Genomic DNA, 15,439 nt, shown 5'->3' on the forward strand with positions numbered 1-15,439 from the left:
CATGAATAAAAAAAAATGACCACTAATATCATTTAGTCCAAATCCCTCAAGCAATGCATGTAAGAACAGAGCCAGAGAGTTGAGTGATTCCCCCTAGGTCATAGTGGTTTGTTGACAGAGTCTGGTCTAGAATTCAGTGTGTTTGATTCCTCACTATACTACACTGCCTGCCTAGATAAGGACTGGAATATTTCTCACTGTTTCTACATCCTTATTCTTTGCCCATTTGTTTTTAATAAGTATCTAATCAGTCAGCAAGCACTAATTAACTGTCTACCATATGCCAGGTACTATGCTAAGAGTTGGGGACACACACACAAAAAAATAAAACCATCCCTACAGCTGGGGAGTTTACAATATGGGGTTTGTAAGGTTTCTTTTTAAAGCACCTAGGTGTCATAACATAGAAATGCTAGACCCAGAGTCAGGAAGGCCTGAGTTCAAATCTGTCCTTAGACACTAACTGTATGACCCTGAGTAAGTCATCTCCCTTCTGTCTGCTTCAGTTTCCTTACGTGTAAACTGAGGTTAAAAATAGCACCTACCTTCCAGATTTTTGGTGAGGATCAAAAGAGACAATATTTGTAAAGCCTCTAGTACCTAGTAGGCATTTAGAAATGCCTGCAACCTCCCATAAAGCTTAAAAAGAAGGTTATAAAAATTATATTTGTGTACGTTAAATAATTTATGTGATTTCTCACTTAATTCCAATGCCCTTTTGCCCAGTCAATGGATAGGTTTCTTCTAATTCTTTCAGAGAGAACTATTTCACAAACCACAGAGTGATAATAGAGCATTAATATGTATTTTACTTCCTTAATATAATAATACCTCCTTACCTCTCTCATAATCCTTCTGATTTCTGTGATTGTAACAACCAGCTTCAATATATGGGGGGAGGGGCTGACTATAGCATAATAATTAAAATAAGTACCACTAGCATCTTAGAAATAATGCCATATCATCTTATGTTAAGGAAGAATTGAGATACAAGAGAGATGCACTTGGAAGTCCATTAAAAATATATTTTTAACATTCCATTAATGCTTTTTGCCCTCAGCATTCCTCCTCACCTCTATCTCTTAGCATTCCTAGTTTCTTTCAAATCTTAACTCAATCATCACATCCTGCTTAACACCTTTCCTGATTCCTTCTCCAGGTCCTAGGTCCCTATCTACCCCCATTAACTTCTACTTATTTTGTATTAAGTTTGCATTTATTTACATAAGTATGTGATTCCTCCTCTTATAGGTTCCTTTAGTAAAAAGATGGCTTCATTTTTGCCTTTCTACTTTTAATGGTTACATACTGTCTGGCACATAGGAGGCTTTTGCTGAATATTTACTGATTAGCTAATTCATTGATTTCCCTTTATGTTACAGTCATTTCAACTTTCCCATCCTCCTCCAAATTTAACCCTCCCTGGTTCTAGGTGTTAGGTATAGATACCCAGATGCTTCTGCTATTTCATTGACAACTTTGAAAATTACTTGCTAAAGACAATTTTTTCCATTAACAAAGAAAAACAACTGAGCAAACGTATACAGATGCTAGCATTAGCAGTGTATAGATTATTATGGGCTATTCTCCTGCCTCCAACATCTCAGGTCTATTTAATTTTCCGGCAGATTCTCAGCTATTTTAATATATCTGTGCCCATGATAGCATGGGTACTCCATTCATCAGTATAGATTACACCCATTGGCACATGTTTCAGGAGTTACTATGATAAGAAAATTCCCTTTTCTGGTAGCCAGCTCTCTAGTGATGGGCCTCTCCATCTTTAACTGGACTGGTCTTTGAGGGAAAGAAACAACCCATCACTGAATCCCTAAAGTTAGAGCAGAGGCAGTCTTCTTCTGACATAACCTTTGACAGCTGAGGATGACGTCCATGTGAAACAGCTACAGAGGAATTTCATGTAGGTGTGGAATATATCCACAGCCTTAATATTCTATAAATAATGGTTAGATCCTAGGTAGGGAGAAAAAAGGGATATGATTTACTATAATTTAATTTTCAATTGTGCCTCAGGAAATTTTTTTAAAAAGGATCTGAAGTTTATAGATGGAAGGTAATTTAGGCCACATCCAGTCCAACCTACTTAAAGAGGAGGAAACTGGAGCTGGGGGAAGTCATATGAATTACCCAAGATCACTCAGGTAGTAGTAGGTGGCAGACCCAGAATTTAAACCCTAGGCATTTGACTTCTAATTACACCCACTTTCCTCTGCATTGCTCTGAACCTGCTAGGATAACTTCAGGAATTAGAAATGCTTTCCCAGGGCTAGCTGTAGATCTTAGGTATGGATACCCGACTGCTTCTGTGATTTCATTAACACTTTCCTAAATTATTACCTACTGATGATTAATAACATTGTGGGTTTTATTTTCCTCCTTAAGGAACAATGAGCTAGCTGACTTTGAGTCAGAAAATTAATCAAGAGAAGTTCAGGATCCTTGTAGGCTAGGGATAGAGTCTTTGTGCCATTTTAAGATATCACCATCAAGAAGGTGGTATTAGGTTTTGATTTTGAATCCACCGGTGCTTTTATAAATGCCTTTTTTTTAAATTTTTGTTTGTTTGGGTTTTTGTTTTTAAGTTCCAGTTTTTTTTTTAATTGTCCAGATGTGAAAATAGAAGCTTTCGGTTTTCTCCTGGCTACGAGACTGGTTTAAAATTGTCAAAGGTATTTTCTGTTTTCTTTTCCTCTCTGATGTTTTCTGTCCTTGTAAATGCTTATGTTTGAGACTCTGAAATATATAGTCTACAGATATCTTTGATTTATTATTTTAATTTGCTGTGTTCCCTCCCTGACTGGTGCTAAATGGGATTTTCTCTTTGGATGCTTTGTAGTTAGGGGGCTGTTTATCTAACAGCTAACTTCCTTCTTCTGTATTGCCTTGCTTAGAGCCCTATGTGACCAAAAAAAAAAACCTGCTGAGGTTTAACAAATCAAAGTGCACTGTGGACCGACAACTTAAGCATACTGGCTGATCTTGTTACCTGTAGAGTCTGGATTGTTCTTTTTATAGGACTGAACATAAATTTATTTAACTACCTGGGAAATAAAGTTCTAGTATTTTGCAAAGGTGTGCATGCATGCATTTGCTCATGTTGGGAATTGGTTCCTACATTTTAATTTCCATATAAAAATGTACTCTGTGGCTTAAACAAAAGAGACCTTTGTGCATAAGGAAAAATGAATAAAATACAGCTGCCTATGACATGCATTTTAAGCATTCTCTCTGAATCTCATTTTCCTTCTCCTTAAAATGAGGGGGTGGGACTAAATCATAGTTCCATTCTACTTCTAAATCTGTGAGTCTATGATCCATCAGTCCTATCATGAGGATTTTCAAGTGTCTTTTGATTAAAAATGCCTAAAATTGAGACATAAGAAAGAGAACCAATTACCTTTGTTTGACTCAAAGCAACTGGATTCTAATCATGAATTTGCCAAGATGCATTCATGGACTTATATGGATAGTTCATTTTAACCAAGAATCTCTCCACCAATCTTTACTTTTGCATATGTAGTGACTATTTCTATGGGGATATATATACACATGTGTATGTATATATGCATATCTGCATGTATACATGCATGTGTACATGCATGCATATGCATATTGCCAGAAGTTACTTCTATGAACACAGTCATGAAAGTTGGATTCAAATTCTTGATCTTCTGTGACACAGGAAAGCCCTAATTTCAAAAGACTTCAAATTTTCCATTTGTAAAGTTATCTAAATAATTTACTACCTATAAGTACATAGCATACATGTGTATATAAATATATGTAGATCATTCATATGTTGCATATGTATATATTACATGTCTTACATTACATCATATCATATTACATTGCATTGCATAGTAGGTCAACACGGCAGTCACAAGAACACCAATATCAACAGTAACCTGTGAGTGTCACTGTAATTACATAGACCTGCAACCACAGGACATTCATCAAATTTAAATACTCTGTATTGATATTTTTCTTAAAAAAGTGAGCACTAGTAAAATGCATCTGGGGCTGTGGATCATGTCAATAAAGGGGCATCTCTTTCCATCTCCATCAAACTCCATGTAATACTTAGATTTTAGTACTTTGATTTTAGTACTAGTCAGTGAATATATCTCTATTTTCTTTTCATTTATAATTCTTTCATGTGATTTGTTTTTATTTTCACAAAATCTTATTATTCTAAGTTATTTAGTGTTAGGATTGTAAGAGATCTAGTCCATCTAATCGACAGTCCTGGTTGGTTGTTTGTCCTGTTGTGTTTGGCCTTCCTATTCAAAGAGGACCATGGTCTCTGGGAAATGATGACATGATTCACAGTTGACTTGGACTTGAGTGAGCGAGGACTGGGCAAGGTCACCAGCTTCACTTTTTCCTCCAGAGTCATCTGGGTTCAGTGACTTGATATTCATCAAGATGACTGGAGATGACCCAGGATGCAATGGGAGACCCTGGCCCTTTTAGGCAAAGGCCTTTTCAGGTATTCACTTAGAGTGAGGTAAAGCCCATTCAGTGAATAGGCTTATTTAAAAAATGAGTGGTTCCTTTAATTAAAAAAACAAAACAAAACTGAGAGGTGAAGACCCTCCGGCTTGCTGACAGTAATGGTGACTGTGGAGAAAGTGGGGTTAGTTAATGATTAATCCAAGACTACAATCTTATTAACTCCTTGGTCAATGGACTTTCTGCAATGCTACACTGATTCTTATTTTATTGTTACATAAGCATTGGTATTTTGTCTCTATTTAGGTGAGAGTTGTTGTGTTGAATCGAGCAGACTGGGAGAGCAGGCACTAACCATGTTAGTCATCAGTCATGTTTACAATCCATAATTGAAATTGATCAGTGTTTATAGACTGTAAAAATTGGGGTCATCTGTTATAAAGAGCACCAGACTTTATTTTCTCAAGTTTCGATTTACCTGCCATCATTCTGAAGGATGTTGGGTTGGAAATGACCAAACTAGGGGAATTGAATAGTGGCCAAAAATAATAAAATAAAATAGGGGGGAAATAATTCAAAAGTACATCTCATCATGACAAGAAAATACATACCTTTACTTGGAAATCAGGCCAGTAATTTTTGCTTAAGCCAACTTTGAAATCAGTTACAACCTTGATCTGGAGATTTTCATATGTGGGGAGAGTACGTACACAAATGAGGCCATGGATCAAATCAATGAAGTGTGTGTGTGTGTGTGTGTGTGTGTGTGTGTGTGTGTGTGTGTGTAAGAGAGACAAAGACAGATTGAGACACATTTACAGAGGGCTTTGCAGTTTTCAAAGTGCTCTAGGATAATTTTGTGTGGAAACATCACAAAAATACAGGTATCAGAGTGCTGTTCTTGGCTTCATGATGACCTGAATGCAGGAGTATCCTGGAGCCAGCCTGAACTGGTTCACAAGAACTAATTGTACAATTTTCATTGCAAGCATTTACACTACTTTTTCAGTTGTTTTGATCATGCTTGACTCTTTGTGACCCCATTTGGGGTTTTCTTGACAAAGATACTGGAATAGTTTGCATTTCCTTCTCCAGGTCATTTTACTGGTGAAGAAACTGAGACCAACAGGATTAAGTGACTTTTCTAGTGTCACACAGCTACCAAGTGTCTGAGGCTGAATTTGAACTCAAGTCTTCCTAATTCCAGGCCCAGCACTCTATCCACTGTGCCACCTATTTGCCCAGATTTATACAACAAAAAATCACCAAATGCTTCTGATCAGGGCTTGATTTATTGTTTTGTCAATTGTCTACTTTAGACATAAGAAAGTGATGGAGAAAATGCCAGTATTGCAGATTAATCTTAAAAGTTGGTCATATGCAATTTTTTTTAGGGAAATGGTTTTTAAAAATTTGCCAGCATGTCCCTCCATAAGTGGTACAGTGGAAAGATGACTAAGAGTTGGGGAACCTGGTTTCCACACCCACTTCTGGTGCTTACTACTTTTAAGACTATGGAAAAGTCACTTGGCATCCCTAGGCCTCAGTTTCCTCATATATGAAAATCATGGTAATGGATGAGACAGAACACTTCCAGCTCTAAATCCATGTTACTGGGAAATATAATTGGGTAGAAAACAAGGCAACATGATACACTATGAAAGCCAAGTTAATGTGGAGACCAGCGAGGACTGTGTTAAATACTGCTCCCAGCATGAAGTCTGTGAGATCCAAAAATGTCAGACAACTTGTCTGTGCCTCAATTTCCTCATCTCTAAAGTGGGAATAATCCTACCTATAAGGTTGTTGCAAGGATCAAATGAGATAATATATGTAATGTTTTGAAAAACTTGAAAATGATTATATAAATGTCAGTTACTATGTTATATACACACATATACTTCCATTGATCAGGGCATTGGACTGGACTACTGCTATTATTCCATGCCAACTCAAGGGTATATAGTATATAGTCTGTAAACATATTAGACAGTACTGAAAACCAAATATGTGCATTGATAACATAGCCTGCTATGATCATTAGTTTGTTGAACAGAAATATAAATAAGAAACCCCTCCCTCCTAGAAAATTCAGTTCAAAAATTAAGGATATTCATTAAATACAACTGCCATCAATTTGGATTCAGCTACTGATCTAAGAACATCCTTGTTTTAATAAATATGACTGGGACACTATAACCCAGTCTGGTCCAGTACGCATTTATTTAGTGGCTAATCTGATAAAAAAAAATTAACTGTGCTAGATTACAGTTACAGTGATTAGGAAAGTTTTCCCTTGTGAGATGGTAGCAGAACTGATCCTTGAAGGAAACCTAGCATAATCAGAAGCTTAGATACTAAGATATTAAAGGAGTGTGTTCTCCAAATGAGGGGAAGCCTGTGTAAAGTTCACATAAAGGAGGTAAACCAGGATGAAATCATTTAGGGGAGACAAACAAGATAAAAGAAGTCACAGTGGCACAGAATGAGCAGCCCTGTGTTCTCATCAGAAGATTGCTTTCAAATCATAGCCCTTCTACTATATAGAAAGTTCTATATGATCTTGGCTGGATGTCTTTCTCTTTAGTCTTCATTTTCTTCTCAGTGTAACAGAGCAGTTTACTAAGTGACCTATCCTGACTTTGACCTTCTCTCATCCCAGAATCTTCTCTCTTCTGTCCTCCTGGCTGCCTCTTCACTCCAGAAATTCCTTCCTTGCATGGTCCTATTCAAGGCAGATTCTCTTATTTTTTTATTGCTAATACAGCAGATATGTTTCCCTGCTGCCCCTAGTCCCACCCCAGGCAGGTTAGAGAAGAGGACAAAGATCCTTTGCCAGGTTTTCCTTCTGAACCCAGAAAGGAAATGAGTGCTCTTGCAATGGGAGGCTATATTCTGTAAACATCAAAGGGATTTAGCTCCATCATGGACCCAAAATGCCTTTTTTACAGGGTTCACAAGGTTCCCTTCTGGGTATTGACATAACAGATGTTTGTTTCTTTTTTGTTTAGTTTTGTTTTAAATCAAATCTATTCCATCATCCCAGAAGAGGGAGATCAAGAGGGCAGGTAAACTGGGGAACAGGCCAGTTCAAAGAGATATTTAGTTTGGAAAAGAGAAGACTTAGGAGAAACCCAGTAACTTTCCCAATTATTTGAAGTAAAAGGCTTTTATCTGAAAGAGGGATTCAACTCTTTCTCCATAGCATCAGGCTATAGCTAAGAGGGATGGATAAACTGGGAGAAGCTGGCCACTTAATCCAAAGAAAAACTTCCTGAATATGTGCATTGATAACATAGCTTACAATGACCATTCCTTTGTTGAATAGAAATACTGATAAGAAAAGAACCCCCCAGAGGCAGCTAGGTGGTGCAGTAAATAGAGCACTGGCCTGGGAGTCAGGAGGCCCAGAGTTCAAATATGACACTTAAACACAAAACTAGCCCTGTGACCTTGGGCAAGTCACTTAACCCCAATTGCCCTACCTTCCCCTCCTCCAAAAAGCAAAAAAAAAAAAAAAGTGACAAAAAAAACCCCACACACACACCCCTAGAAAATTCCAGTTAGAATTAAAGGTATTCACTAAATACAATTGCCATCAATTTGGATTCAGTTATTAGTCACGAACCAGAGGCGTCCAAAACTGGAACAGATAGACTGGGAGGAATTCTCAGGAGGAATTTTTCAATAGCACAGACTATTTCAAGTGGGCTTGTAGGGGGTAATAATATTAACACTACCTATAAACTTCCCATGCCTATGAGAAAAGCTCCTTTGTAAATTTTAAAGCATTAGTAAATGTGAACTATTATTATGAAGGCTTTCCTTTTTAAAACATAATTGCATGAACTTTCAGATCTGTATCCATAGTTTGGCAAAAAGTCAAGTGTTGATGTCTTTTTCTTGTTGTCTATGATTGATCTCAATTCAGTGGATAAGGTCCAGTCTATCCTTTGATAACTTACAGTCTAGTACCCTAGGCAGGAATGAAGACCATTTCCTCCTTCACCTTCCACTTCGCTACTGTCCTTCTCAGGAATTATTTGTATTAAGTTATAGGTATATCACATCACCTTGCCCTAGTTGATTTTAAGATATAAGAGGGAAGCTTCCCTGATTTAAATGTATCTCCCCATCTAGCACAGGGAAGCTAAGTTCCTTGCCCAAAGTCGCACTGGTAGTGTCAGAAAATAGGATTTGAATCCAGATCTTCTGACCCTAGAGGAAGAGATCTTTTCAGGATATAGAGTTAGAATGGACCCAAGATGATACAGAGATCAATTCAACTGAAAGCATTCATTGAGCAGTGCTATGTACAAGATTATGAGAAGTTAAGGACAGCATATAGATGAATAAAACATAGCCCTTGTCTTTAGAAGGCTTGCAGCTTATAGTCCAATGCCCACATTTTACTTATAAAGGCCGCATGGTTCAGTTATTCCAGCTGCATCATAGAGGTTAGGGGTTTTCCCAAAATTCCCTGCAATTTGGAAAACCTGGTGAAATTTTCTCACCCTACCTTCATACCAGAGAAGGTTTGAATTTTTTTTTCTTTTATGGGTATTTACAGTACCTTATTGGAAAATTTGGGCTAAGTATTTGGTCATAGGCTCTGTGTCATCTGCTGGTCTTTGTGTGTCATCTGTGGTTTCCACAAAATTCCTATTTAGTTTCTTATGTCAACTCACAATATATTGAAATTGTGATAGGGAAAGTAGGAAAGGAGAATGGATAGCCATACAGTGAGTAGAATATTGGACTTGAGGTTCAGGAAGGCTGAGGTTCAAATCTTGTAACAGATACTAGATTTATGAGTTCTTTGAACTCCCATTTCCTCATATCCAAGGACCTGTAAAGGTCCTTACAGCTAAAAAGCCATGTTATAGTCCTATGGAGTTCAGAAATGGGAAGTGATTTGCCTAAGGCTGCAAACCTAATTAATGGTAGATCCAGAAGTAAGATTTTATTCAAGATGTGCAGTAATGTAAAAGTATATTCAACATTTTTCCCAGGCTCAGATTGCACCTGCCCTATAGAAAAGAACAAGACCCTGAATATTAAAAACCTCTAGTACCCATTGATTGACCATTCTCAAAGCAGATGCATAGGAAATGAGCTTGAACTGCCCATGGAGAGTAGACCCTTCCAATGGAGACACCACTTAGCCTACCCATCCTGTGACTTTCAACTTCTCTGTAGAAGCCAATGCAGCCTCATCCCTTTACAACATCCCTCATGTTACATAAAGCTGTTATGATGACAACATTTGCCGTTGCCTGGTTACCCCTTTACTTACCTAATTTCCTGCTCATAGAGTGAGCTTTCCAAGAGTTGTTAAGCAGCCTTGGAAAGCACCATCAGTAAATCAACCTGCATATACACATAGCCATGAAATTGAGTAGAGCAGGATGTTCTTTGTTTAAGCTTAACCATTTCCTATCAATGTCCAAAGGCTTCTATTCCTCAGGAGTCATAGCTATTTATAACTGGAAGGGACTTGAGAGATCAACATTTTTTTTAAAAAGAAAGCAAGAATTTTGGGCAGCTACGTGGTGCAGTGAATAAAGTGCCGGCCCTGGAGTCAGGAGGACCTGAGTTTGGTTCCAGCCTCAGACACTTAACACCCACACACACACACAAACAAACAAAAAAAAAAAACTAGCCGTATAACCTTGGGCAAGTTATTTAACTCCAATTGCCCTCCAAAAGGCAAAAAAATAAGATAGCAAGAATTTATTAAGTGCTTGATAAATGCTCAACACTCTACTAGGCACTGGGAATGAGAACACAGATCCTGCCTTCAGGAAGCTCATGTTTTTATGAAAAAAGACAACAAAAGGGACCTGAAATGAAAGGGCAGTAGGAAACTCAATACCCCAGGAAGGGGATGATGGTGAAATCCCAAAGGCCAAAAGCAGAGCAAGGAGGGTAATAAAGTTTAACTGCCCTAAGCCCTTCCCCAAACTCAAAGCCCCAGGTAGAACTCACCATTGAGCTATTGGGTCTGGCATTGGAGGTACATGTTCCAGTGTGAGAAGGCCACAGGAGTGGATGAATTTTCTATGGTAAGGAGGCCCTAGGTATTAACGGAAGATTCAAAGTGAGACAGAAGCTGAGACAGAAAACTAAACTTTAAAATATATTCAAAGTAGATGCAAAGTAATTTCTACGAAAGGGTGCTAACAGCTCAGGGCAATTGGGGTTAGGCTTGCAGTAGGAACTGGAAGCCTGTGCTGAACTTTGAAGGAATTCAGAGACTGTATGAGTTAGAGGTGAGGAAGGAGTATATTCCAGGAACGGGGGTCTAGAACAGCCTGTGTAAAAGCATGGAGGTTGGAGATAGAAATGTCCTGTACAGGAAAAAGAAGTAAGCTGCTCTGGCTTAGCACAGATTACATGAAGAGAGATACTGTAAAAATAAGTATGGAAAGTTATGTGGGAGCCCAGTGGGGAAGAGTTTTTAAAAGCCGATTTGAAGTGGTTGTGTTTACCCTAGAAGCAGCAGGGAGACCCTGGGGCTTCCTGAACAAGAGAGGGACATGGTGGAGATTATGCTTTCAGAACTTCAGCTTGGCAGCTGAGTGGAGAGATGAGCCTCGGTGCCATTTGTCCTCATGTTTGTCATTTTCCCCATAGTCCCCTGCCTAGTGGCTTTGGCTTCTTCTCTTTGGGGCAGTGTCTCCAAATGGACCTCGGCCAGTATTCCCTCAGAAATTTTTGGAAGAACAAAGCAGTTGCCATCAGCTTGACCAGGCCTATCTGGAATAGCCCTTCTAGTCAGCCCTGGTAGAGCTTCAGCAAGATAGCATGCCAGGGTGGCAGAAATGCTCGTGTAGACCCCAGGTTTGCATCCTGACTTTGTTCTTTTTATGACCTTAGATAACCTTTCAGGATCTCTGTCTCAATTATAAAATGAAAGGCTTGGACCCTATGACCTTAAAAGTTCCTTTCTGCTCCAGTAATTCCTATAGTTTCAATAGGCTCATTCCACTCTTGTTTTTGTGTGTGTGTGTGTGTGTGTGTGTGTGTTCTAGAATGGTAGAGCCGGAAGGAACCCTAGAGATCACCTAAAACAGTTTAACTCATTTTCCAGAAGAAGATATTGAGATTCAAAGGATAAACCTGCCTTTTCTGAGATGACATAACCAGTTAGTGGCACTCCCCAGAAACCTGAGTCTGATCTCCTGGTTCTCAGTCCATAGGCTCCTTATCTTGATGATAAAAAAGCTGCGCTCAAAAATAAAATCTCTCTCAGCCTCTTTACTCCTGGGAACTCCTATGATTCAGCTCAATATAGCAAATATGAATTAAGAGTCTTCAGTGTATTAGGCCTTGGACTGAGCAGGGCATTCAATCACAAAACAAAAATATTCTCTTATCAAAATGGAGGTGGCTGGGCACTCGGTTTGCAAGACAACTAAAAGGTATTTATCAAAAGGAGGTCCAATGAACTTATTGGCATTTAAGCAAAAGATAGAGAAAATATTTCCCATTGTACATTTCGTTCAAAGCTGTCTCTATGGAATCCATTATGAAAGAAAAACAAACTTGCAAAGATGGAAGTACCCTTTCTCTTCTCCTTCATCCCCTTCTTTTGTCCAAGAAACATGAATCCAGACCTGCCCAGGATGCAATTCCCTGTTAAAGGTGAGCCTGGAGAAGGTCCTTTTTGACCAAAAAAACATTGAGGACTGAAGATCTATAAAGGACCACAGAGGGCTGGACTGGCCTGTCCAGTTTTCTATTGATTTGGTCATTATCATTGAATGGAACCTATAAGAAAATCACCAGAATGTCCAGATATACAAAATCTCCGTAAGGTCTTCAGGGTCAAATCATTTCAATCCAGAACTTTTCAATTCAATGCAACCACCATTTCTTAAGGGTCGGGTCCATGGGCCAAACATAATGCTAGGTGTTTGGGATATAAAACCAAAAAAAAAAAAAAATCCTTCCCCTGAGGAGCTTTTATCCCACTGGGGTGCTAGAGGTGGAGGGGGACCACATAGATATTTGAAAGACAGAGAGCAGGCCTTAAAGCCTGGAAGATATGGGTTCAGTTCCTGCCTTGTACACCTAGTGGTCAAATCACTTTACCTCTCAGTGCTTTAGGCCAGAGTTGATAAACATATGCTGTTAGTCATGGATGGCAACGCTTCCAAGTGGGGTCCTGACCAGATCCAAATATAAATGGAAAATATGTAACAAAAGAAAATACAATGGAAAATAGATACTTTTAATATGTAGTTTTCTTAATATGCATCCTGCAGAAATGCTTACATGGTTTAGTGGCCCCCTTCTCAATATGAATTGAAGATCATTTCTTTATAAGACTAAATTGCTGAGGAAAGTCTGAAGCTGACTTGGTAGATAGAGTTTCTTTGTGTGGGGGTGCCTTATAACCAATGAGAGAGCATGCAGTCTGAATCCTTGTATCAATTTATTAACATATACAAAGTAAATGCCAAGTGATATCAGTAGTGGGGAAAGCATTACTAACTGGGGTGTTAGGAAAGGCTTCTTGTAGAACAAGACATTTAGACAGCTTTGATGACGGAAAATAATTGGGGTTCCTAAAGACAGGTGTGGGGGGGAAGAACATTCCATGCCTGGGTTCAGCCTATGCAACAATATTAGGGAGGGTGATGCAAAGTCTTATAAAGGGAACTAAAAAAAAGGCCAATTTGACTAGTATTTAGTCACTGTATAGTTGACAGAGAGGAGGAAATAATGTAGTCCATCTGAAGAAATAGGTTGGAGTCAGTGTCCGGCACATTTAAACTTGATAATATTTGTAAAGCATCTTGTAAAACTCAAATTTCTACATAAATGTATCATTATTATTATTATCAGTGGGAGGGTTTAGAAGAACAAAGAACTAGAAATCAACTAGACAGAATTACCTGAGTGGAATTTGTGTAAAAATGAATTCAATCACTCAACCCAACCCAACCACCCACCCTTCCCATCCTACCCTCTGAATTTCTTATTTTTTTTTTGTTCTCCTTCAAGTAGGTAAAATGTGTAAGGTAAGGAATTATAAGGCCATAAATATAGAGTTGGATCTTAGAGATCATCTCTATTGCCCTAATTTTACAGAAAAAAGAAATGGAGGAAAAGAGATGTTTGAAAAATTTCCTGTTTCTACCTGAAATGAAGAAGAAAAAAAATTTCATTATGCTTGGTATACTTTTTTTTAAATTCTTTAGACTTTCTCCTCTCCCCATTCACTACTCAGATGAATTAACTTGCTGGGCTGGTAGCCAGGAGAAACCATGCTAAAAAATTCAATTGGGGCACTAAGATTCACAAAATTCAGAAATTATAATCCTATATTCAGCCTTTCCTTCAGTATCAGAGCAGCCAAGCCACTGATATGACACAAGGTTCTTAGCATCCCCATTCACTGTTTGTGGTCCCCTGGGAGTGAGTCTATACATTGGGTGGTCCATCTGTTGCCTGTCCTCCTTTTGATGAGACTTACCCAAGCATTTTTCTTATGGTAGGCTGCCTCCAATCCATCTGCTGCCTGACTCCAGATCTCCTTACAGTAATGTGTGATGCTTTTTAAGTTCTTCAAGGATGAGGATAGGGGTGACTAGGGTAAGAGCTCCATACTTCAAAGAAACTTACATGACTGGAAATGTATAGGTTGAGGTCTGAATAACTACTCATATTGAGCTATATTTGTGATACCTTACTTAGTTTATAATTTTGACTGTGAAGTTCAGGGTCAGTGATGATTTCTGAACAAATATATTGCTGTTTTCCAATAAGGAGACAATTTGGAATAATGGCAATGCCCTAGACTGGGAGTTGAGAGAACTATATTATTACATCTATTATTACAACTATTATTACATGGTTCTGTCATTAACAAAATATAGGACCCTTGAGTGAGTTGTTGAACCTTACTGTGCCTGTTCTGTTAAATACACTCTTTATGAAATGGAGGCATTTGGGCTAGATGACCATCTAGTCCTTTGCTTCTTTGAGAATAGACAAATTAAAGTTTGATATGGCTTCTACACAAAATACATCAGCTGAACTGAGTAAAATTTAGCAGGTGTACACATTGAATTTCATTTCTATTTTTTAAGATGTAACAAATGTGTTTTAGGTATTTTGACAGGTTCTTGATTCTGACTTGAAGAAAACACACACACACACACACACACACACAACTAAAAGGAAACAGATGCTAGGCATTTGCTTTTTCCATATCCCTCTTTGGACAATTTGCCTGCTAAAGAAGGGTTAACTAGCCAGCAAGTATATTTTTCTACAGATGGTCTAATGTAGAATAATCTCTACCATTTCTTTAGGTCTTCAGGAGGGCTGCAACTAAGGTAGAGGAACCAGAGTATTGTCCCAAGTGGAAGGGTTTCTCCTTAATTCAGTCCAGAGAACACCCCTGTGCCTCATAGTTCACAAGCATGTGACCCTGAGGGGAATGGAGGATGAGTCTCTGGAGAGAAGAAAGTGAGGCCATTCTACAATTCAGCCCCTATCTTTGGGCAACTAAATTGCATGCAGAGGGGGTGAGATGGTCTCCAAATAGTAGAAACCAGCTGGGTGGATTATGCCAGCTCTCTGCATTTCAGATTAACAAAAACAGTTTTTGAAAGAAAGAGCTGTTCACAAGAAAATAGGGGGAACAATGCCTAACTGGTGACTTGAAATATAACATGACTATTGCTTTTTTCTGTAGCTTTTCAGCAGTTTTTTTTTTCTCTCTCCATGGAAACCATGACTTTCTAGATTTGTCCATCTAACTTTTCCCTTTCCCTCCTCTCTCATCTCCCTTTTATGTGTTAATTTCCTTCACTAAATGTAAGCTTCTTAACAATAGAGACTAGGGCTGTTTTTGTTTGTATTTGTATTCCCAGAATTTATCAGAGTACCTGACCTGCATGTTCTATCTATCTATCTATCTATCTATCTATCTATCTATCTATCTATCTAT

The 15,439-nt window shown here is 38.4% G+C and overlaps 1 protein-coding gene across 11 annotated transcripts in view; it reads left to right on the forward strand.

Annotated features, from left to right (window-relative positions):
• ANO3 (anoctamin 3) overlaps positions 1–15,439 on the forward strand; it is a 538,169-nt gene that overhangs the window by 191,155 nt on the left and 331,575 nt on the right. For 5 of the 11 annotated variants that reach the window (XM_069091316.1, XM_069091324.1, XM_069091323.1 and 2 more), the window contains one exon: positions 2,630–2,690. The exons of the other annotated variants lie outside the window; for them this stretch is intronic. The gene's annotated coding sequence lies outside the window, so the exon portion shown is untranslated. The remainder of the gene's footprint in view (positions 1–2,629; positions 2,691–15,439) is intronic. 11 annotated transcript variants of the gene reach the window in all.

The sequence above is a fragment of the Petaurus breviceps genome, unplaced genomic scaffold, assembly GCF_028583685.1.
Source record: "Petaurus breviceps papuanus isolate PSGF00001 unplaced genomic scaffold, PetGlider_PUasm1.0 188, whole genome shotgun sequence".
Classification (NCBI taxonomy): Eukaryota; Metazoa; Chordata; class Mammalia; order Diprotodontia; family Petauridae; genus Petaurus; species Petaurus breviceps.